Source organism: Tachypleus tridentatus, chromosome 11 (genome assembly GCF_004210375.1).
Source record: "Tachypleus tridentatus isolate NWPU-2018 chromosome 11, ASM421037v1, whole genome shotgun sequence".
Taxonomy (NCBI): Eukaryota; Metazoa; Arthropoda; class Merostomata; order Xiphosura; family Limulidae; genus Tachypleus; species Tachypleus tridentatus.
This window is the reverse complement of record NC_134835.1, coordinates 33887578-33911822: the sequence shown is the minus strand read 5'-3', so window position 1 is coordinate 33911822 and position 24245 is coordinate 33887578. Positions and strand designations below refer to the sequence as shown.

General features: G+C 36.8%; 1 protein-coding gene across 5 annotated transcripts in view; it reads left to right on the top strand.

Annotated features, from left to right (window-relative positions):
- The window catches only part of LOC143231894 (uncharacterized), a 137931-nt gene that overhangs the window by 4137 nt on the left and 109549 nt on the right, over nt 1–24245 (top strand). The window lies entirely within an intron of this gene.

Sequence of the window (24245 nt, the reverse complement as noted above, 5' to 3'; positions counted from 1 at the left end):
ACAAGTGATAGACTAAAGAAGTCAACACCACCCACCACCAACTCTTGAGTTACCCCAATGAATTGTGGGTCTGATCGTCACATTATAACGCCCTCAGAGCTGAAAGAGCGAGCGTGTTCAGTAATGAGGTTTCGAAGCCACGAGTTGCAGATTGCGAGTCGAGAGCCCTAACCATTAGGCCTAGTGCTAATAATAAAATAGGATTAAAGAAATGACAGACGACTTCTTTACTTGTTCTGTTCATGCACCGTCAATGGTATACAGATTCTTGAAACTATGTTATAAAATATGACAGAACAAAATCGAGTGTGGACAACGAACTTCTCAACTCAAGAAACGGTCGAATTTTAGTCGCGAAGATACGGAATGAATTTTGCGTTTTGATAACAATAGTGATCACAAAACACTGTTCGTGAATGAGAGGACAGAGTTGACTCTTGTTTCAATCTTTAGAACTCGTTTCGTTAGGACTAACTGAAGATATTTTCTTAACAATTTGAAATGAAAACTCGCAGACTTGATGACAGGTCATCTGATGAATTTTATTTAGTGTCGAGAGATCTGTAAGTACAGAGAGATCGATGCGATAACGTGTTCAGCATTGGGGTCAGCGACGTAAAGTATGACGCAGAATGACGCAATTTGGTTCTCCATGTTCGATTACGTGAGGGGGGGAACATACTGTAGACTGTCTCACACAAATATGTGATCTTTCTTATAATGTTCAAGAAAACAATATTTACACGAGTCAGGTACTAGCTGTTGCTTTTTTGTGTGTAAAGTATTTGTATAATTTAAACACTTAGGTTTAATCGTACATTTTGTGCGCGCGTGCCATCTACGCGTCAGTCGTCCTTTCTATTACGATGTACATAAATATGCGCGTGTGTTTCTGTCGTCTTCTTTTTACACGACGATAGATGTTGGTCGTCCTGTGTAGCTTCCTTTAGCTTGTTTTCATACACGATCTGCGCGAACTTTTCTATTTCAAGGCGCAATCTGTGAGAATGATAGCAATACAATATGTGCGTGATGTTTGACGTTAAGATGTAATTATAATGGTGTCTCTAAGTTGTCATCAGTGTTGTAAGCTTGGTTTTTGTTCGGATGCAGCGTATATTAGAGGTCATTCTTTTCAAACACGAGCTAGATGCTAGTTGTTCGTCTCGAAATGCAACTTTAATGAACGTCGAATAGTTTGATTTTTTTATCGAATTATCGTTTATGTCATCTTAATTACAAACAAGGGCCTTTTAACAAAAATAAAATAACAAAAGCGTTCAGAAAATAATTTAGCTTTTAAACCACACGGTTCTTCCATCACGGAAAATATAAAACCCAAAACGACAGTAACTTAAAGTTACAGAAAATATTTTATTTTGACCAATATTCATTCGCCTGTTGATTGATTTGTTTTTTAAAGACATCGAATAACAAAATATTGAGGCCCGGCATGGCCAAGCGCGTTTAGGCGTGCGACTCGTAATCTGAGGGTCGCGGGTTCGCATCCCCGTCGCGTCAAACATGCTCGCCCTTTTAGCCGTGAGGGCGTTATAATGGGACGGTCAATCCCACTATTCGTTGGTAAAAGAGTAGCCCAAGAGTTGGCGGTGGGTGGTGATGACTAGTTGCCTTCCCTCTAGTCTTACACTGCTAAATTAGGGACGGCTAGCACAGATAGCCCTCGAGTAGCTTTGTGCGAAATTCAAAAACAAACAAAATATTGCAGGGACTGCTACGTCATTATTATTCAAACCTCTGGTAACAAACAAACCAAGGTGCATGACTGAACCATTAGGTGGTTGGTACCTTATTAAATAAATACTTCTCCTAATACAGGAGATTTTCTTTGTTTACAAAGTCTGTAGTGATCGTTTCTCATTCTTGTTCATATCCATAACTGAGTCCTGAAAGACTGTTTCAAGTGCATTATCGAAATAACGAAAACAAGTGTTCAAATTTGGTAAAACACGAGTCTATGACAAAAACTTTATTTGCAACGTATAGTGCAAAAACCCTTCGTTTGTTTTACCAATTTTGAACACGTTTGAAAAATATATTTCACTATTTTTGTACGTTTAGTGATATTTCATATTCTGTGTTTTTTTCAAGTGTGTTATTAACAACTTGTACTTTAGCACTCGAACGGAACACTTCGTAATTTTTATTGAGCATGTGAATTACTATGATCAATGATTGGTCAGTTTGATTGCATGTGATGTGTTATGCAACTTAAAGTATTTAATTAAAAGAAGCTCCGCCCAGTGGCACGGCAGTAGTCTGCGGATTTACAGCGCTAGAATCTGGGTTTCAATACCCATAGTAGGCAGAGCACAGATATCCCGTTGTGTAGCTTTGTGCTTAATTTCAAACAAACAAACAATAATTAAAATAATGAAATATATTTATATTGCCTTCATGCCACGTATCCAAATATATAAGTTTCGTGAAACACTTGTAAATGATTAATACAGTAATGCCTTATATTTGTTTAAAAGATCGTGTAAAACATAAATAAAACAAGCGCAAGTGTCTTTCATCGTGTGATCACATGATTACGAAATCTTCTTGATTCAAGGTGATCCTTTACAGTTAACGACGACCAGCTGGACTTCGACCCTAAATTGAAACAGGTTTAACTTTCACAGCTAGACCATTTTAAAATTTAAGCTCTTCCCGTTTCCCTACAATACCATGTCGTGGAACATCTCAGAGATACTTTTGTACAGGTTCTGGGAAAATTGAACAGTCTAGTGCCTGTCCGTGGTCTATTTATCACTTATGCGTTCCCTGTCTTCCCCCCATTCTTCCGCCTGGTTTGCCCGCAGATGACGTCGAGTCTGGTTTGTCTCAAAATCTCGCAGCTCCTGTTGAGACTGCGCCTTAGCGTTTCGTGGGACATCGAGGAGACTGGAGGCAAAGCCGAACTGCACGCTGTTTGTTTAGCAGCCACTGGCAAGGCTGGAAAAGCGTTGTTAGTAAACACAAGGAAACTAAATGTTCGTAACCCTTGTTTGTATAGCGGCAAAATCAATAGCACTGTCACATGGCTATATAGATTACACCCGTTTCATTACAATTTAAGAAAAGGAAAACTTCGAGTTTTCAGGGCTACTTCTTCCGTTTTCTTTTTAATCTTACGCCCACCAGCTGTAGCCGTTGTGACGTAGATAAAGAGCACCAAACCATTTCTGGCGACATCAAGCGACGTAAATGAAATGCAAGGTAATCAATATTAGCCTGTGATTCACCTCTTTGTTAAGTAACATTGTGTTTTGTAAAAGCCCTAAGGCAATCCTTTCGAAAAGTACTGAACAAGAGACGCTAATTAAAGAGGCCAAAGTGGAAATCGTGACTGATATGGAATATCCTGTAATTTGTCTCTTTTTATATTCCTATCAAATAAAGATGTTTATTTTGTTTTCATGAAGTGGCTGCCGGAGATGAGTAAAGCTGAATTTGTTTATCGGGTTTTAAAGTTAAAGTTCAAATTAAACGACTGAACAGAAAAAGGAACAACGTAAGTCTAGAACCGTGTGATATGAGATGAAGGTTTATGTTTTTCGATATTTGAGCAAGATATCCGTGTCATACCGTTACAAGTATTTATAATATATATATATATTTCTCTTCATGTAATCCACTTCCAAATACTTATGACCTGCTAAGAACGTACTGTCAAATACGTATAATTTACAGTCAAGTATGTTTAAACTATTGTCCAGTTTTATAAACTATCTTGCTAAATAAACATACTGCTTAACACATAATATTCTGCCGAAGATATGTCTTCTACTAAGCCTATATAATCCATGCATGCAGTTATATACCTGCGCGCACACGCACACATTTATATATTGCTAGTAATATACAATTTACGTTTCTCAAAACATTGAAGTGATAATTGGAATTTATAGTAATGCAGCAGAAATCACAGTTATAATGTTATTCATTTTCTAGTAAATCACGCCTAATATTACGTGTAGCGGTTTAACACAGCATTGTTTCATGTGTCACTTTGAGGTACTCCAGGCGGTTTCTAATTAGACCTTAGCGTTCCTGTGGAAATTCATCAGGTAAACTAAAGCAATGTATGAATAAATCCATCAGATAAAGCAGGCTGTGTGGAAATCCATCACATAAACTAAAGCAGGGTGCGAAGAAGTCTGTCAGATTAACCACAGCAGGTTGTGAGGACATCTCTTAGATAAAGTAAAACAGCCTATTACGAAATAGCTATATGTAGTTCAAAGTGAGACCTCTTGCAAATAAATGGACATCTTTAATAGTAGTAGGTAATCGCTGTTGGTTATTCTGATACGTTGCACACCTTGGCAGTTTGGTTCATAAAAGACCGGCCTGTATACTCAGGGTAAGCGAATCAGCAACTCATCTCCAATAGTTCCAAGAACGTATTCAGTGCTAAGATATCTACAGTAATATTTGCACCGTTGCCCATTTCTTTCTACGTATATAAAGATGAGTCGGACTATTCTCTAAAGGGTGTAGGAAAAAGATAGAACGAAATGTAACTCTTAAACTTATTTTCGCACGGTAAAGTTACGTATACAACAGTGGTAGCAGTACGGGTTTGAAAACAGTAAGCACATTCAAACACACCAAGTTTTGTACGAGACGTACTATCATATACTGGTAATATTGGCCTTTACTATTCTAGTGGATTATAACACCCGCGTCCACCGTTTTACGCTTGCCAGATTTTAATCACACCAAAATACGTACAGAATGTTCTCGAGAGAAGACGCGTGAAATTACGTTAAGTGGTCTTTCAGTGGCACAACGTTACGTCAGCAGATTTACAACGCTAGAAATTGGGTTTCGATACCTGTGGTGGGCAGAGCACAAATAGCCCTCTGTTTAGCTTTGTGCTTAATTGCGAACAAGCAAACCATTAAGTGTATTTTGTTTCTCTCAATGTTCCTAAAAAATATATATAAAAGCGCTATCTTCTCACAGCTCTTCATAATTTTGAACTAACAGACCAGAGGGGTAGCAGCTAGTTAACAGTACCACCACCAAATAGAATATGACTATTATCCCTATAACGCATCCATACTCACAAAATGCAGAGCGTATTTTTCTCGCCCTTTCAGCCGTGGGGTTGTTATAATGTACGGTCAATCTCACTATTCGTTGATAAAAAGTAGCTCAAGAGTTGGCGGTGGGTGGTGATGACTAGCTGCCTTCCCTCTAGTTGTACACTGCTAAATTTGGGACGGCTAGCGCAGATAGCCCTCGAGTAGCTTTGCGCGAAATTCAAAAAACAAACAAACATAAATCAGAAAATACCGTATTTTGTATTTCCTTGAAATACATACTGAATACAGTGTTTGTTAACATTTACAAGTTCGAATCACCCAGAAACATGTCAGAAAATAAGGTATTTTGTATTTCATTGAAATACAGCGTTTATAAACATTTACATGTACACGAGTCCTCTAGAGACATAAGTGAGAGACCAGCGTATTTTGTATTTCACTGTAATAAATACCAAATACGGCCTGTTTGTTAGTATTTACATGTACATGAATTGTTCAGTGGCTCGTCGGCTTATGACGCTAAGCGTTGAGTTTTAATACCGGTGATGGACACAGCACAGATTGCTTATTGTGTAGCTTTGTGCGAAATTCAAAAACAAACAAAACAGACATTCCGCTGTGCTACTGAGAAGGAGGGACGTTTAATGTTTGGTCGTTAGAGAAAAAGAGAATACTTAGTAATTTTCATGACCACAAAGGTCAAATGTAGAACGGTCTTTGTTTATTTTCCAAGCAAAGAGAATGGTGGCATGTGCGTGTGTTTGCTTGTTTGCTCAGTGAAAAAAAAAAAAAAAAAGATATTGATTCCCATACTGAACAGAGACAATACTGACACCTGTGTTTAATATGAATACATCAACTTCATTCATTACTTGAGAGCTAACGGAAAATCTTAGCTGGAATAGATGCTAGTTTCAAGAAAACACCCACTTTTATGTTTGGGTTTTAATTGTATTTATTGTTAACTGTGACGGTCAATCCCACTATTCGTTGGTAAAATAGCAGCCCAAGAGTTGGAGGTGGGTCGTAATGACTAGCTGCCTTCCCTCTAGTCTTTCACTGTTAAATTAAGGACGGCTAGCGCAGATAGCCCTCGAGTAGCTTTGCGCGAAAATAAAAAAACAAACCAACTGACATGAAATGCATTCGACTCTGTCATTGGTTCTTTGCTTTTTAATGAATATTAACTTCTGATTAGAGCAAGCGTAGAGTGAAAAAATTAATTAACTAGTTTAGCTAATTAATACATTTTTATTACATTTTTACTTATAAAGATTAGAATGGTTTTAGCGACTCAGTGCCTTAAGATAGTAACGATATTTTGAACTGTAATCTTGAATTACTTTTAATTAAACGTGACTAAACAGAAAACAGAATATATTTGTTTATCTGTGTTAGCAACTGCACAATGGACTATTAGTCGCGGGTAGTCGATCCTCGAATGTAAGTGACATAAGTCCGTGAACTACCATTGATCTGACTGATATACACTGTAATTAAAAAGTTCTTACTGTTGTTTTATAAGCGCAAAGCTACAAAATGGGCTACCATCATGCAGCCCGCTGTGAGAATCGAGCCCAAGCTTTGAGTTTCGTAAGTTCTTAAACTCTCTCTTTACCCCCCTCAGGAGTTGGGGGAACATAAAAGAGAGAGCACAAAACAATATTTCATAAGTTATACTTTGCGCGTGTCGCACTGAACAACGTTCTCTTTAGCCAGGAAGAAAAATAGTCCCTGTTTAGTCTTTCACCGTATCACAAGGACTGGTCTTATCTAAGGTTTCAAAACTAGAGTCGCGTGGCGCTTGTCTTTGCTTTTTTTTCTTCCTTTCTCTCTCTCTCTTTCTCCTTTTTGAAATACCGCCATGCACGTGCCAGGTGGGATCATAACAAGGGCAGCTGATTTGTTTGATTACCCAATCGGCCAGAGGGGAAGTAGGTAAGCCTTCAGAGACACAAAAACTGTTTCATTCGTTGTCACGTCACGTCGAATTGTGCATCGCCTCACAATGGAGACTCCACGTGTGGTGTCGAAGACTAGTGTCCTGCAAAGAGTATTTATTCAATTTTACGATCATTTCTTTTACAATAGGCCATTATTGTAGATATTCAGTACATAAGTGAAACACATAATCTGGAAATAACGGATGAAAGATTAGGCCCAACCGGCGGACTCTTCATCTTTAATGTTTGCTACACAAGTTTGGGAAAAATGGAGAATCGAAGAGTGTTTTGAGTTATTAGGAAACAAACTCTTTTGGCATTTTCCTGGCCAGATATCAATTTGTGGTATAATGTTTGACACCCCCCGAAAAACTAATTACACTTTGCTTTGCTAGTTTACTTATGACAATATTTTCACCCCCTTTTAGAAATGTGTGTGTTTTCTTATAGTAAAGCCACATCGGGCTATCTGCTAAGTCCACCGAGGGGAATCGAACCTCTGATTTTAGTGTTGTAATTCCGGAGACTTACCGCTGTTCTAGGGGAGCCTTTTTTAGAAATAGAAAAGCTTGTTTGTTTGATTATGACAAAACTATTACAGCTATTTGCCACCATCTCTACTTCTGAACTATCGACTACAGAGAGGGTCAACTGACCAGCAGCGTCCACCGTCAACTTTTAGCTTTTGGACTACTCTTTACCAACGAATAATGGGATTGACCATTGCATTAAATGCCCCCATGGCTGAAATGAAAGCAGGATTAACTCCGGATTTCAATCTTACTTCCCTCAGATTATGAGACGTAATCACTAGACCAAATTCGGTCCCAAGCAGAAAAGTTAATTTCGAAACATTAAATATGCTATTTTTGCTGGAGTTGTGACGTCGACGTGTTAAAATGTCAACATTAATATTGAGCACATGATTTAAATATGAGTTCTTTAGATGAAGCTTACGTTTGTATTCAGAGCTTAACAGCAACATTCTTTGTTGGATAACTATCTAAAACTACGACATAGCTCGTTAAACTCATGAAGAATTTATACCTGACGATGAATTCTAATGTTATGTTATTAGAACTAAAGGAGAAAGTGTCTGTTTAATATGGTGCCTAAAAAATGGAGAAAGAAGAAGAAATTTCTGCAGGTTTCATGCTTTTTTTCTTAACCAAATATATAAACTTAGAGGCTAAATACAGACCTGGAAAACCCAACTAGCCAGAGTCCTCCCTTCCACATCCTTCCTAGTTTAACTCTAGTTAGGCTTTTAACTTCTTTATCTAAATACAGACCTGGAAAACCCAACTAGCCAGAGTCCTCCCTCCCACATTCTTCCTAGTTTAACTCTAGTTAGGCTTTTAACTTCTTTATCTAAATACAGACCTGGAAAACCCAACTAGCCAGAGTCCTCCCTCCCACATTCTTCCTAGTTTAACTCTAGTTAGGCTTTTAACTTCTTTATCTAAATACAGACCTGGAAAACCCAACTAGCCAGAGTCCTCCCTCCCACATTCTTCCTAGTTTAACTCTAGTTAGGCTTTTAACTTCTTTATATAAGTACAGACCTGGAAAAAACCAACTAGCCAGAGTCCTCCCTCCCACATCCTTCCTAGTTTAAAGCTAGTTGAGCTTTTAACTTCTTTATATAAATACAAGCCTGGAAAACCCAATTAGCCAGAGTCCTCCCTCCCACATCCTTTCTAGTTTAAAACTAGTTGAGGTTTTAACTTCTTTATATAAGTACAGACCTGGAAAACCCAATTAGCCAGAGTCCTCCCTCCCACATCCTTCCTAGTTTAAAGCTAGTTGAGCTTTTAACTTCTTTATATAAATACAAGCCTGGAAAACCCAATTAGCCAGAGTCCTCCCTCCCACATCCTTTCTAGTTTAAAACTAGTTGAGGTTTTAACTTCTTTATATAAATACAGTTCTGAAAATCCCAACTAGCCAGAGTCCTCCCTCCCACCTCCTTCCTAGTTTAAAGCGAGGTGGGGTTTTGAATTCGTTATATAAATACATAGCTGGAAGTCCAAGTTCGCCAGAGTCCTCCCTCCCTTATCCTTTTCGTTTTATCTCTAATTCACATCAGTCTTAACGTTCACGTTTCTCAAGAACAATATATTTTGTAATGTTGTGATGAATGCACGTGTTTTAACTATTGTGTTGCTGCAAAACTGTGTTTCATTTTGATATCGAGAATATTCGAGAACTGGTGGACTATTTAACAATGTATAACTAAACATGTCCTATTAGTTTTGTAAAGGCAGAAAGGGGGTAGCTAAGTTTCATATACTCGTAGTTTCAAGTGGTAAAAATTAAACCAAATTATTTCGTGCAAAACCGCTGTGAAACCACAAACGTCTTTCGTTCTTTAACTTAAATCTGTAAATTTACCGCTTGCCATTCAAGTAACAAAGGTCGAGTTTGCATCGTTTTATTACAACGTGATAAAAATTATCTAATTGCTAATTTTATTCGCCCTTTCTCCATAACGTTATAAACTGGAAATGATAATTATGTAAAGTTTGTTTGTTTGTTTTTTGAATTACGCACAAAGCTACTCCAGGGTTAGCCGTCCCTAATTTGGCAGTGTAAGACTAGAGGGAAGGCAACTAGTCATCACCACCCACCCCCAACACTTGGGCTACTCTTTTACCAACGAATAGTGGGATTGACTGTCACATTATAACGCCCCCACGGCTGAAAGGGCGAGCATGTTTGGTGCGACCGGGATTCGAACCCGTGACCCTCAGATTACGATTCGCACGCCTAAACACGCTTGGCCGTGACGGGCCTCACTATACGAAGATGAGATGTAACTGTTGTACGAATTTCTTGGAAGACAGACTTCTTACTTAAACTTTACGTGAGCTGAAAAGACTTAATTATAAAGGAGAGCGTGTGTGTGTGGGTTTTATTCTAGCAAAGCCACATTAGCGTATCTCTTGAGTCCACCGAGGAGAATCGAACCTCTAAATTTAGTGTTGTAAATCCGAAGACTTACCACTGTACCAGCGGGGGACGTAAAGAAGACAAAATAAGATTATAAACTCGAAAGTTGTAAACGAAAGGTTGTTGTTGTTTGAAATTTGCGCAAAGCTGCACGAGGGCTATCTGCGCTAGCCGTCCCTAATTTAACAGTGTAAAACTAGAGGGAAGGCAGCTAGTCATCACCACCCACCCCAACACTTGGGCTACTCTTTTACCAACGAATAGTGGGATTGACCGTCACATTATAACGCCCCCACGGCTGAAAGGGCGAGCATGTTTGGTGCGACCGGGATTCGAACCCGTGACTATCAGATTGCGAGTCGAACGCCTTAACCCAATGACCATGCCAGGCCAAGCAAAGGAAGAACAAAGGCAGATAGAAAATAAATGAATAAGGCTTAAGATATAATTAAATTGATAAATAGCTGAAGTTCTAACGATATTTAGCAATTCTTTCGATTTTTTGAAAACGTCTTGTAATTTTGTATTACACTTTGATCTCGTATATTTTATTGAAGGCTGTTTTTGTTGTTATGATGTGCAAATAATTTAATGTGTTTTTTTCATTCTTAATAACAATAAGTTGGACATATTACTTAGTAAGTTAAAAATACAAAGACGATAAAGTGAAAATGACCGCCTTTATTAAACCAATACAGGGTTCATCAATGTATTACGAAGAAAATATTGACTGTGTAATGAAGAAGGTTGTCTGACAGGTTTGTGTAGTTTGTCTACTATAGAGCGCCCAGTAACAAGATTCATCCACTCTGTCATCGTGGTATGTTGCTACTAAACGATTTTTATAACCTCGTTTTTTTTACAGCGCTCACAAGTAGAAAAGCACAGGAGATGGGTGACATGTAATTAAATAGGAAATGAAAGGAAAACAAATCCGTAGTCGACAGGAAATTGGCAGGTGTTCTTCTCTTAACAAGGTCTTCCTTCTCTTCTCACTGTTTAACAGACATCCAGATCAAATAGCAATTGTCAGAAGGTGGAGTCTGGCCACATGTTTCTGAATCAGAAGGTAGAGTGTGGCTACATATGTTTCAGTCATAAAGAGAAGTATAACCACATGTTTTTAAGAGGAGCACAAGTAGGACTGTCAGAAGGTAGAGGATGGCCACATGTTTTTAAGAACAGGACATGTAGGGACTGTCAGAAGGTGGAGGATGGCCACATTTTTTTAAGAACAGGACACGTAGGGACTGTCAGATGGCAAAGGATGGCCAGATGTTTTTAAGAACAGGACACGTGGGACTGTCAGAAGGTGGAGGATGGCCACATGTTTTTAAGAACAGGACACATAGGGACTGTCAGATGGCAAAGGATGGCCAGATGTTTTTAAGAACAGGACACGTGGGGACTGTCAGAAGGTGGAGGATGGCCACATGTTTTTAAGAACAGGACACATAGGGACTGTCAGATGGCAAAGGATGGCCAGATGTTTTTAAGAACAGGACACGTAGGGACTGTCAGAAGGTAGATGATGGCCACATGTTTTTAAGAACAGGACAAGTAGGGACTGTCAGATGGAAAAGGATGGCCACATTTTTTTAAGAACAGGACACGTAGGGACTGTCAGAAGGTAGATGATGGTCACATGTTTTTAAGAACATGCCAACGCTTATGTTATCAATGACAACGTCAAGTAAAACAGCTGTTTGCAGTTTTATATTTGTATATTGTATATTGTATACTCTCGACGTTTTTGATTTAACAAACTGGTGTTATCTAGATGTCAACTTTTAAAGCCACCTATTGAGTAATTACTCTATTGCTGGTCTTGTTAAATATTTCAGACAAGTGCCGGAAAACCTTGTGTTATTATAGTATTTTATAGAGTTGACTTGATAACTGTGGATACAGTATAACAAACAATTCAGAACCAATGGTGTAATAGGTAAATGTTTTGTCAACTGATCTTGTTGCTAAAGCCTATGATGATTGCTCTATCACATTTAATGCACATATATCATTGTTTAATTATTATATAGCTGCTAAGATGTTTGACTATTCTAACGAACCAATAAGCAAACAGTGACCATCTCAATGAACCAATAAGCAGGCAGTGATCATCTTTAATTAACCAATAAGCAGACAGTGACCATCTTAATGAACCAATAAGTAGACAGTTACCCTCTGCTTTAAGAACATTCTCGTTCTCTTTCTTTGCAAACCAATCTTGAAATATTCGTTTCTCTTTATCTAATGTACTTTTTTGTAGTTATTTTCGATCTTTCACATATCAGTTAAGGGGATATAAAGCCTTTTTTAATCTTAGATTTTTCAGTTGCTGCTATGTCTTCGCAGCAAAGTGATTGTTCACACGTTTCCCACACACGCACGCTCATATCCCCACCCTAAAAATGTTCAGTATTTTTTCGAATTTCTATTTTAACGGAAATCCACTGTAGTAGTAGTTGTAGTACTGAATTTTTTAGTCTGTGTTACCCCACCCGAATGGAGTAGCTCACCGTTAAACTTAAATGCTCATAAAATATAAAATGTGATGTTCGATGCAGTGTATACATACGTCATAGGTAACCCAATGCGTGGCTTTTTGCTTAAAATCAAATACATCACAGCCTGCGTCAAGTGTCATGACGCACGTTCAATTATATTTCTGCGCGCAGTTACAGTTAATCCAAAGTTACGCGCTTTACCCAATAATCTGACTGGTCTTAATTCGAAAGACCGTGAGGTTTGCTGTACATCAAAATCAAAGACTTTCAGTTGGAAACTTCGCACGTAGTCAATGTTGTTCTTTGTACATGTAAACTACACGCTATTCTTCGGCGAAATTGGAATTTAATGTTGATAAATAAGAATTCTCTATGTCTGTGTAATCACATCTTATGCTAAACAATAAGTACACGTAGTTAGGAACCTCAGATACTTAACTCAACAGTTGTAAGTCATTTTTGATTTTCAGCTATATACACGAAGGCACACAGAATAAATAGAACAGTAATTGATTATTTAGAATTTAGCACAAAGCTACACAATGGGCGATCTGTGCTCTGCCCACCACGGGTATCGAAACCCGGTTTTTAGCGTTGTAAATCAGCAGACGTACCGCTGAGCCACTGGGGGCCGTATGTTAGAGCTAACAAGTGTTGACAACAATACTGTGTAAAATGTGTTCACACGTTGTGCCTTTGAACAATATAAGGAAAAACTGCTGTTGTATTTATACCCTCGTATCGTTTCAGGCAGTAGTAAATGTTACGAAATAGAAATTAACATTTTCGTGGACACTTAACAATGAATAGCCGTAGAATTTTGTGTGTACAAGTTAATTATTGGGTTCGACACCAAATCGTAGATGAAATTACAGAACGTGTGTGTGTGTGTGTGAAGTCAAGAATGAATGATATAGAGAAACGTGTGATTAACTGTAAGGACAAAAATACAAACCTACACAGATATTTCAAACTTACTAGCTTATGAACATATCGGTAATTAACAAGCGACTATTAAGTCACGTGATTTTTTAAAAATTATTATTAACAGTTGGGAGAGCGAAATAACCAGTACGTGGTGAATAATATCTGGGGGGTTGCCAGTACGAAATAACCAGTACGTGGTGAATAATATCTGGGGGGTTGCCAGTACTATTCTATGGAGAGCACTAACTAACCTTCGAGTTGTAGAGACTACATAGAGGCAATGTTTCAGGTGACGTAAGTTCATAATAGAAAGTGCTAGACAAGCAATGAAGATACTACTCTGGAATAGCTGCCATAGAGATAAAAAACACGCAATATCTAATTTTACACCTTAAGTTATGGTTCCTACTTTCTATTGGAAGCCTTTACTTTGTCTTTCGCGTGGCATGTGCAACAAAAACCCCTTAGGTAAGCACTTGAAATTTTGCAGTCAAAAGCTTTAGATGTAATGTAAGCTTTAGTAACAGTTATAAACTTCGCCAATTCTCTTGACACTACATAACTGTTAGCCAAATAGTAAACAGTTTTGTTGTTAGAAGCAAATAAAGAGCAAAGACTATGTTCGTTTGATTTCAACACACCGACAAAATTAAAGCTGTTTGTTTTGTTTTTGAATTTCGCGCAAAGCTACTCGAGGGCTATTTGCGCTAGCCGTCCCTAATTTAGCAGTGTAAAACTAGAGGGGAGGCAGCTAGTCATCATCACTCACCGCCAACTCATGGGCTATTCTTCCACCAACGAATAGTGGGATTGACTGTAACATTATAACGCCCCCACAGCTGAAAGGGCGAGCATGTTTGGTGCGACGGGGATTCGAAACCGCGACCTTCAGATTATGAGTCGAACGTCTTAACCACCTGGCCATGCTGGGCCGAAGATGGCTTGTCATTATTGTCAAAAGTCTAATGAGGCTGGTCAGTTAAAAATTTTAAAAATTAAGCAATACATAAAAAGAAGAAAGCTCGACATTTGCCTTATTTGCTTTCAAGTTGTTAGTTATAGACAATTACATTTGGTTTACAATAATCTTTTTGTATTTTATCTTCATTTTTTTAGGCACATAAGAAAGAAAAATTCGTTTAATTTTTTTGTATGTGCCTAAAAAGTGAAGATAAAGATAGGATAATACAGTATCAATTTATGATATACGAGGTTCTGGAAAGATGCGATCTTTATGCAACATTCTCGTTTCATAAATTCTACAGTAAATATATGTACGATCAGATTTAGAGGAAAGATATTTAAATTGCCATGACAACATCACTTCCAACAGTTGAGTGATTTCTTAGTGGAATTTCTTGCAATTTCTTAAACCAGTTGCACTTTAGACCATTGATTATGAAAGTAAATATATATACATGTTCAATCAATATACATACATGTACAAAACTGGTGGAATGTGTATCTGAACTGAAACTCGGCCGGTAACGGTTGAACGATTGTAATTCTGTGAATTCGTTATAACATAAGGTTTAAATCCGTTAACCTAAACGTTAGGTTTATAACTTCGTGTTCGTTCTTTGTTTCTTTCTGTGTTTTATTTCCTTCGTTATGAATATGTTGAAATCGAAAGCAAAAATTACTCTGTGTTGATATTTCTTATACGCTAATATTTCAGAGTTGTTAATTAGTTTACTAACCGTCACGAGAGCAATTTAGTAATAACTGTTCCAGATGTTTGCTCCTCGCTACTCGAAGTTTATTTGCGTTAGCTATGCCTAATTTTGAACTGACGAAGTAAACACAAGGAAGGAAGCTAGTCAACATCACCCCCCCTAGTTCTTGATGTATTGTAATCGAATAGTCAGTCCCTCTTATAATGCACCTAAGATTCCAAGATATTTGGAATACGACCTTGCAGTAAAGGGTGGTGAACTACCGATCCTTCTGTTGGGCATGCTAACTATCAGCCCTTGTTTAAAAGTAAAAATATTTTTAACAAGCTCGTAGCTATTACAGTCTTGGGGCCCCACCGCGTGGCCAGGTGGTTAGGGCGTTCGACTCGTAATCTGAGGTTCACAGGTTCGAATCCTCGTCACACCAAACATGCTCGCCCATTCGGCCGTGGGGGCGTTATAATGTGATGGTCAATCCCACTATTCGTTCGTAAAAGAGTAGTCCAAGAGTTGGCGGTGGGTGGTGATAACTAGCTGCCTTCCCTCTAATCTTACACTGGTAAATTAAAGATGGCTTGTCCAGACAGTCCTCGTGTAGCTTTGCGCGAAATTCGAACCAAACAACTACAGCCTTGCTGAATTGCGTCTTCAGTGTGTGAAATCACATTAGAAGATTGAGATTTCTTCAAATAATCATGCGTTGATATCGCTTTAATTCGTTTAAAAGTTTCTTTTATTAATATAAAATACTTACAATTTCAACAGTACGTATTTGATAACTCGTCAAATTAACTCGCACATTCAGGTATGATATTCGAAATTATTTAAACGTCGTACAAGCTGTTTCTTGTTGTTAACTAGAAATTTGAAAGTTTTTATTGGGTTGGATATAGAAAATCAGTGTTTGGAAACTTTATTCTATACTATCAATGTAAAAAGAAAAGATCAAATGAAATGGGTTTCGAATGGCGTTTTATCTCCGCATTTTGTATTCTTTATGTCTTCTTCCTAAAAATTAATTGTCGCTCACTGTCTTTCAAATCTACAAACAATTTCGAGTGAAACAACAACCTTGGAAACGAGTCTGTGATGTTCGACTTCAAAAAGTTTAGTACAGAGGAAGCAACCCTCAATATGTAAAGCAACAAAAACGTTTTTAGGGAGTGTTCTACAGATTTCTATCTCTATCTATCTGAGCCTTTCACCTCTAACTACCTATTTAAAGGATAATGTACATATTATAATTAGTTGCATTATAAAAAAAACCAAACACGTGTATGTAATGTGTACGAATATATATATATATATACCTGTTTGTTTGTTTTGAAGTTAAGCACAAAGATACACAATCTGTGCTCCGCCCACCACGAATATTGAAACTCGGTCTCAAGTGGTACAAGTTCGCAGACATGCTGCTGTATCACTAGTGGGTGGGCATATATATTCGTAAAGAGTGTTTAATGACAATCTATAACGTAATTATGGACAAGGTTTTTCTGTTCATATGATAAATTTGTATTTGGTTCAAGCATGTATAATTGAATAAGTTTTCATTCAAAAGCATCCACCTATCTATTCTATCTATCTATCTACCTACATGGCTTTGATACTGTTTAGCAAAGTTAAGTTGCTACAATTATATATCAGAAGAGAAAGGAACAACAGGTGAGAATCAATAAATATTTCCAGCCACTGTCTTCTTCTGCCAAAAATAAGTAAATGTTTGACAGATACACTTATAATACATATATATATGTATAAAAGCTGAAAATTCTACAAGTAGGATATTCCCAACCATTGTCTTCTTCTGTTAAACATAGATGAAGGTTTGGACAAGTACACTTATATATATATATAAATTTTCTTATACTATCAACTACGTTTCTTTCTGCAACTATGTTTATTTATACATTACAGGACAACAAAAACGGTCAACTAGATATAGATCGAGTTATATGTTCTTCCACAGTGTCAGATAACGTTGTATCTTGATTTTCAGGCTATACATGTATATGGTGGTTTTGTTCGTACCTGTTGATGTGAAATAGTATTACTTTACACATTGGCTCCCAAGCCTATTTTGTCGATACTTTCCAGGGTCCCACTAGTTATTTTACAATTACTTTTTTTAGGAAGAGTGTACATGTTGCCATTGTGTGTCAGCCAGTAAGTGGCCCTTTAAAAAGAACATGGAGCATGACTCATCGGTGGGTCATGTGGGACTTTCTAGAAGACTGTCATGACCTTCCGTGTTAAAAGACCAAAAGTGTTATTTAAAATTATGTATAGGCGAGTTTTATCTTACGAACTTTGTTAAACTTATTTTATTTTATTTTTTTTTTAATTGTTGAAATATAGTAAACCGAGAGGGAGACGATTCGTTTAGGCCTAGTCTTGTGTTTCACCCTTCAAATTATGCATTAAAAGGGACTATGTTTCCGAAGTTTTGTGGCTCGCGTCCCAAAAATTACGCCCCAATCTTTGGAGTAGTGAGGATCATTATGAGAGCGACGGCCAAACCTCGCTATTCAGCTTGAGTGGCCCGCCAGTTGGCTTTGGGTAATGGATGCCTTGATTTTAGTTTTTCGCGTCAAAATTGGGGACGGTTAATGTAGATAGCTCTAGAGTATCTCTACGCGAAATTTTACAAGCAAGCAAATTACTCCGAAATTCTGTTAGGCTTTCAGCGTGCTTAAAATTGGCAAATACAGTCTTAACTGTTTGTGTTTGTTTTTGTGTCTTATTTTAAAATTGCCATTGTGAGTTTAAAAATAGTTTCCGGTTCTCATTTGTCAACGGCCTGGCATGGCCAAGCGTGTTAAGGCGTTCGACTCATAATCCGAGGGTTGCGAGTTCGAATCATGGTCGCACCAAACATGCTCATCCTTTCAGCCGTGGGAGCGTTATAACGTGACGGTCAATCCCACTATTCGTTGGTAGAAGAGTATCCCAAGTGTTGGCGATGGGTGGTGATGACTAGCTACTTTCCCTCTAGTATTATACTGCTAAATTAGGGACGGCTAGCGCAGATAGCCCTCGAGTAGCTTTGTGCGGTATTCAAAACAAACAATCATTTGTCAACAGGTTGGTGTGTTTATATTCCAGCATTCGTTTTTAAATATTATTTTATTATTATTAACTCGATTAGTAATTCTAGAAACGGAAAAACGCATTGACGAATCGTGAATAAGATCTCTTGGAAATAACAGTGACTCTTAGAGTGTCGAAAGTTTAGTTGTTCATGTGACTTGAGCACTTTGTTCAAATTCTACTGGACACTCGCAAAACTCGTTTTATTGTCAACAGACCATGGTTTCTACTTCTGTATTGTTCACTTTCCAAATATTTATTGAATTAAGAATCAATGTATCAGTCACATTGTAAACCGTGACTGTTACGGTGAATACATGTAAGTGAAGAACATACATATTATTTGGTTACTATGCATAATACCAATATCGTTGGAAAATTTACATCATTTAAGAGTCTATGAAACATTTTGTATATTGTTGCCCTAGTTAACTTCCACAATTATCAGTGGATAATGTGTTCAGTGTGTGGTTAACATACATAATTACCGGGCACGTCACGGCCAGGAGGTTAAGGCGTTCGATTCGTAATTTGAGGGTCGCGGGTTCGAATCCCCGTCGCACCAAACATGCTCACCCTTTTAGCCGTCGGGGCGTTATAATGTGAAGGTCAATCCCACTCTTCGTTGGTAAAAGAGAGGTCCAAGAGTTGGCGGTGGGTGATGATGACTAGCTGCCTTCTGTCTAGTCTTACACTGCTAAATTAGGGACGGCTAGCGCAGATAGCCCTCATGTAGGTTTGCGCAATATTAAAAAAAACAAATAAAAACAAACAAAACCTAATTACCGCTGGTTATAATCCGCACATTGACCGGTTATTGGCTCAGTCGTAAATCCGAAGACTTTTAACGCTAAAAATCAGGTTTCGATACTCGTGGTGGACACAGCACAGATAACCCATTATGTATTTCTGTATTTAACAACAAACAAAATGTGCGAAACTTCATTAGTCTTGAGAAAATATGTGCATATTCTAAATCACTGGTTAATGTGCATAATAGCCGTTAAATATGCACATTTACCATAAATGTATATATGGACACACACACACGTGCAAGCACGTGTGTATAGATATGAAGAAGAAAACCAAAATTAAACATTGCTAGTAAAACATTGGATCTTCTGTTTTTATCCTCCTTCACAGTCGCTTTCGTTTCGTGATTGGAAGAAATATTTTGTTGAATAAACTGTCTCTAATCACAGTTCATCATAAAATATGACGTCATGTGAGTACAGACAAAGTTCATATAAGACAGTGCAAAGTCACGATTAATAAACATAAACGGAATAAGAGTACACATTTAATTACATGCTCGGTGTATCATAAAACTATGATTAAAAACTGTGAAGCTATGGTTAATAATATATATATATATATATATAGCGTTGTCATGGTGATCGGCTATAGATACGAATGACGTCACTGAAGATAATTTCAGTAGTTTTCACACTGTAATCTTCCTACACGTTTTAAATTCACCTTTGAAAATGGAAGTCAAGCGTGCCTTTAGAAAACACTCTGGTTGTCGTCTTTTTGTGACTCCTCGATTCGTGTTCCACAGTAATTTTTTAATATCATATCTTCGTAGAGTTTAGTAAAAGCTGTGATTATGAGATGAGTTTTTTATACACTATGAAGCTACAATAAACGATTCTTTAATGCGGTAGAAGTCATATTAACGTGACTACTAAACTGTACAGGACAGTTAAAAGTCAAACAGTTTAACTCTATGTTAGCCTTTTGTCATAATTCTTCTATTTGTTTCTAATTTGCCCAGAAAAAAAAACCAAACTTCATTGACATTGTATTGGAATATTCAACGGTAAGCTTTGGGGGCTATAACGCTAAAATTAGGGGTATAATACCCACGTGAAGAACAGTGAAGATAGCCAATTGTATAGCTGTATGATTAAAAATAAACCAATAAGAATAACTTAACAAGCTTCACTCAGAAACAACAATATTATAATAATTGTTGATTAATTGATATAAATATATCAATTGTTAATTGATTCATATAAATATAACAATATTATAATAATTGTTGGTTAATTGATATGAATATATCAACTGTTAATTAATTCATATAAATATAACAATATTATAATAATTGTTGATTACTTGATATAAATATAAGAATATTATATCAATTGTTAATTAATTCATATGAATATAACAATATTATAATAATTGTTGATTAATTGATATGAATATAACAATATTATAATAATTGTTGATTAATTGATATGAATATAACAATATTGTATCAATTGTTGATTAATTCATATACATATACCAATACAGTAGTTACGACACAGGATATGAATAACATATAATAACAATTAATAATAATTGTTGATTACTTGATATAAATATAAGAATATTATATCAATTGTTAATTAATTCATATGAATATAACAATATTATAATAATTGTTGATTAATTGATATGAATATAACAATATTATAATAATTGTTGATTAATTGATATGAATATAACAATATTGTATCAATTGTTGATTAATTCATATACATATACCAATACAGTAGTTACGACACAGGATATGAATAACACATGAACGTACTAGATTACCTGTATGATTTGTTTATCGGAGAATTTTTCCAACGTTTCATGAACCAAAATCAGTTCTGTAGTTAAAACATTGTACAATCCTCTTGACAAACGTTGCTCTCCTTAAAAAGTTGAAATATGTGGATCAAAGAATATTAGTGTTTGTAAAATTGTCCATTTTGTGGACAACTGTTTGTACACACAAACACTGGCTCGTGTATTCTTGTTCAACAAAAATGAAAAATAAATTAGTAGAATGCTGTTTATACTGTAGATTACTGCAGTTAGTACCTGGAAGTGAGACATAGCATTAAAACACTATCTTGTGTAATTTACTACAGCTTAGGTGTTCGCACTTAAATGCACCATTCGTTTTAGTTTAGCATCGGTTTGTGTATCTGCATGTGGCACATTGCGATAAAATTACAGTTCCTTGCAGTTTGGCAATCCTAACTCTCTCGTATTCTGTTTTTCGGTAGGATACGTGTTTACTTGCATTGGAATATGCGTTTCAGTCTAGATGTAAGTAGACATTTCTTTGTTAAAACAATATCCAATGAGCATTTCTATACCCTGCAAGTTACCGGGATGGAAATCACATATTTTTATGCTGTATGGATCATATGTCGGCACGTGTTCGGTGTCTTTGGATGATGCTGGAATTTCCGAGAATTTCTGATCAAAAGCAAGCGAAACTTATTGATTAGAACTAATTAATTAGTAGCTTATAAAATAATGATAAGATACTGACTGGAAACACGTACCTCTGCATATAAATATACTAGAAAACTAAAACATTTTGTTATTAAATTGCTCTGAACCAATAGTTCGACATACGCCCACGTTGTTAACAATCATTTCGGTCATAATCCAAGTAAAACACTTTGGGTGTTCGGTCGCCTTAGGATTGTTGTAAATTCCTCTCCCAAGTCAAAAGGTGCAAAATATTAAAATCAAAGTATTTTAAGCATCATGAGCAATAAGGTTTAATGAAAGTAAATATAAAGCAAAAAGAAATGTGCTACATATAGCACAGAAACACTGACTAATAAACAAAACGTAAATGTCATATAAGTGTCAATGTATTCCTAGTAATGGCCCCTAGTAATGGGTGGTTCAGCAGTAAGTTCGAAGGCTTTATATATATTTAAAAAATCAGGTTTAGATTCTTGCAAAAGGCGGAGCACAGATAACCCACTGTACAGCTTTGTGCTTAAATCCAAACAAACGGATAAGTTCTAATAGTTTATGTTCTTCATCACACAATAGTGGTTGTTAGAAAATTGACTTGAATTAGTTACACAACAAACGCGAACTGACCGTGGAATTTCGACTCGTCTCATATAGTTTTAGCATACCTCAAGTATGTACGGCTAATAACCCTGTGTATTACGATATATTTGGCGACAGGTGTGTGCGAAACGTAGTGGACAGGTCTTTAAACACTCTGATTGAATCCTAAACTATTTCTAAACTTGGAGCCGAGCGTATCTCAGTGATTAGCGAACTGGACTGTGAATCTAAGGTTTGATAATTCGTATTCTATTTCCACGAAAAAAAATACCCATAATTCTTTATAGTTTTTGTCAGTGAATATATTATAACAGAGACTGTCAAGTTCTACACTCCGTCTTACATAAGTAGCTCAAGAGTTGGCGGCGGATGACATTTATTAACTGACCATTTTAAGTCCAGTGTTTCTCAACAACCGGATCTCAGATTGGCGCCCGATTCCATATCACCTGGAAGACAGATACCGTTGTGAAGTTGTTTGGAAATGACAAATTACTCCCTAAAATTGTATTAGGACAAAAATATAAAATCGTAGAATAACAAGTTCCGACCATTGTACACTCTTTCCAGCGTGTACTAGAACAAACAGACTGAAGGATATTAGGAAAATAAAATGCCTCCGAGACTGGATAACAATGAAATAACAAATAATTTGAATAAAATAAGTAATTCAGGTTGTTTCAAATAGGAACAAGGACGGCCATTAAGTTTCGTGAATCTAAAGTAATTGATCCTTGAGAAGACGATACAAACGGCTCAGTTTCCGAGTGTTCACGATAAACTTTAGGTAACGTAAGCACATTCTACCTGATTTGTTGGGATTCCAGTTCAATTTGAATGATTTATATCACAGCGCCTGGCTGTTAAGTTTCTCTCTGGAGCACAGCCAGCTGAGAATGCATTACTTTAGCAAAACGTAAGCACGGAAATACAGAGATGGTGTTTGTCAAATTGAGTTCTTTCGTTATATATTTTTTTAAATACTGTCTTGTATTTATATCCACGTCGTTTGATAGGTATACAACGACGAAACTTTTGTAGTTTCGACAGTTAAAACTCTTACTAACGAGAATGAAAGCTGACAATAAATTGCCGTTAGAACTATAAACATGTTTGAGATCGTAAATCAAGAATGATTTATATACGATTCCTGTTAATACTGTGTTCTTGGGAAATATACAGTCTTCTGCGCACTACAGTAAGTAATTTATACAGTTTTGACCTTACAACTTGATTGAAAAATAGAATATTTGACCAACATTTTGTTTTTACGTGTTTGGTCGACTTCTGAGTCGGCGTTTCTTAACCCTTTTGTCTTCATTTTTTTGATAAACCTAAGAAATTCTCACACATCCCATCTCTCGCTGTTTTAGTTAATTCTATCTGGATTCTAGAGTATATAAAAGCAGAACTAATATATAAGTATGTACGTTTACGACATTGTAAAGTAAAGAATTGCTTCGATTTGTTAAAATATAAAGTAGTTTGTTTTCGTTTAGACTATAACGTTTAAACTCGGTATTTCCATTTACGAACTCTCAGAAGGCCACAATCAGTAGGTTCTAGCCATGTTCTGGTATATCTCATCTGATCGAATAATGGTAGGATGAGGACATTCATTGTATTGAGTGGATACTTCGGCTAGTTCGTTATGCTAAGTAAATATTGGTTGTAAGTGTTGACCAGATGTTCGTCCTGTTTTACTGAGGACTATGGTTTGTTACGTGATCATATAAGTCAGATCATCAAGGGACAAATGTAATGCTTGGTACACCTAACGAAAAGTCACAGTTCTGTCAGCATTTCTTATGACTGTGGGGCCCGCCATGACCAGGTGGGTTAAGGCGTTCGACTCGTAATCTGAAAGTCGTGGGTTCGAATCCCGGTCGCACCAAACATGCTCGCCCTTTCAGCCGTGGGGGCGTTATAAAGTTATGATCAATCCCACTATTTGTTGGTAAAAGAGTAGCCCAAAAGTTGGCGGTGGGTGGTGGTGATGACTAGATGCCTTCCCTCTAGTCATACACTCCTAAATTAGGGACGGCTAGCGCAGATAGCCCTCGCGTAGTTTTGCGCGAAATTCAAAACAGACCAAATCTCATGGATGTTAAATTATACAGTTTGATAGCGAGAATCTTTGCGTCTAATACCGTCAACACTTCTCTCGTGAAAAGCTGCGAAAGCATAATTTATGTGATGTTTTGAAATATTCTGTTGCAATACGGA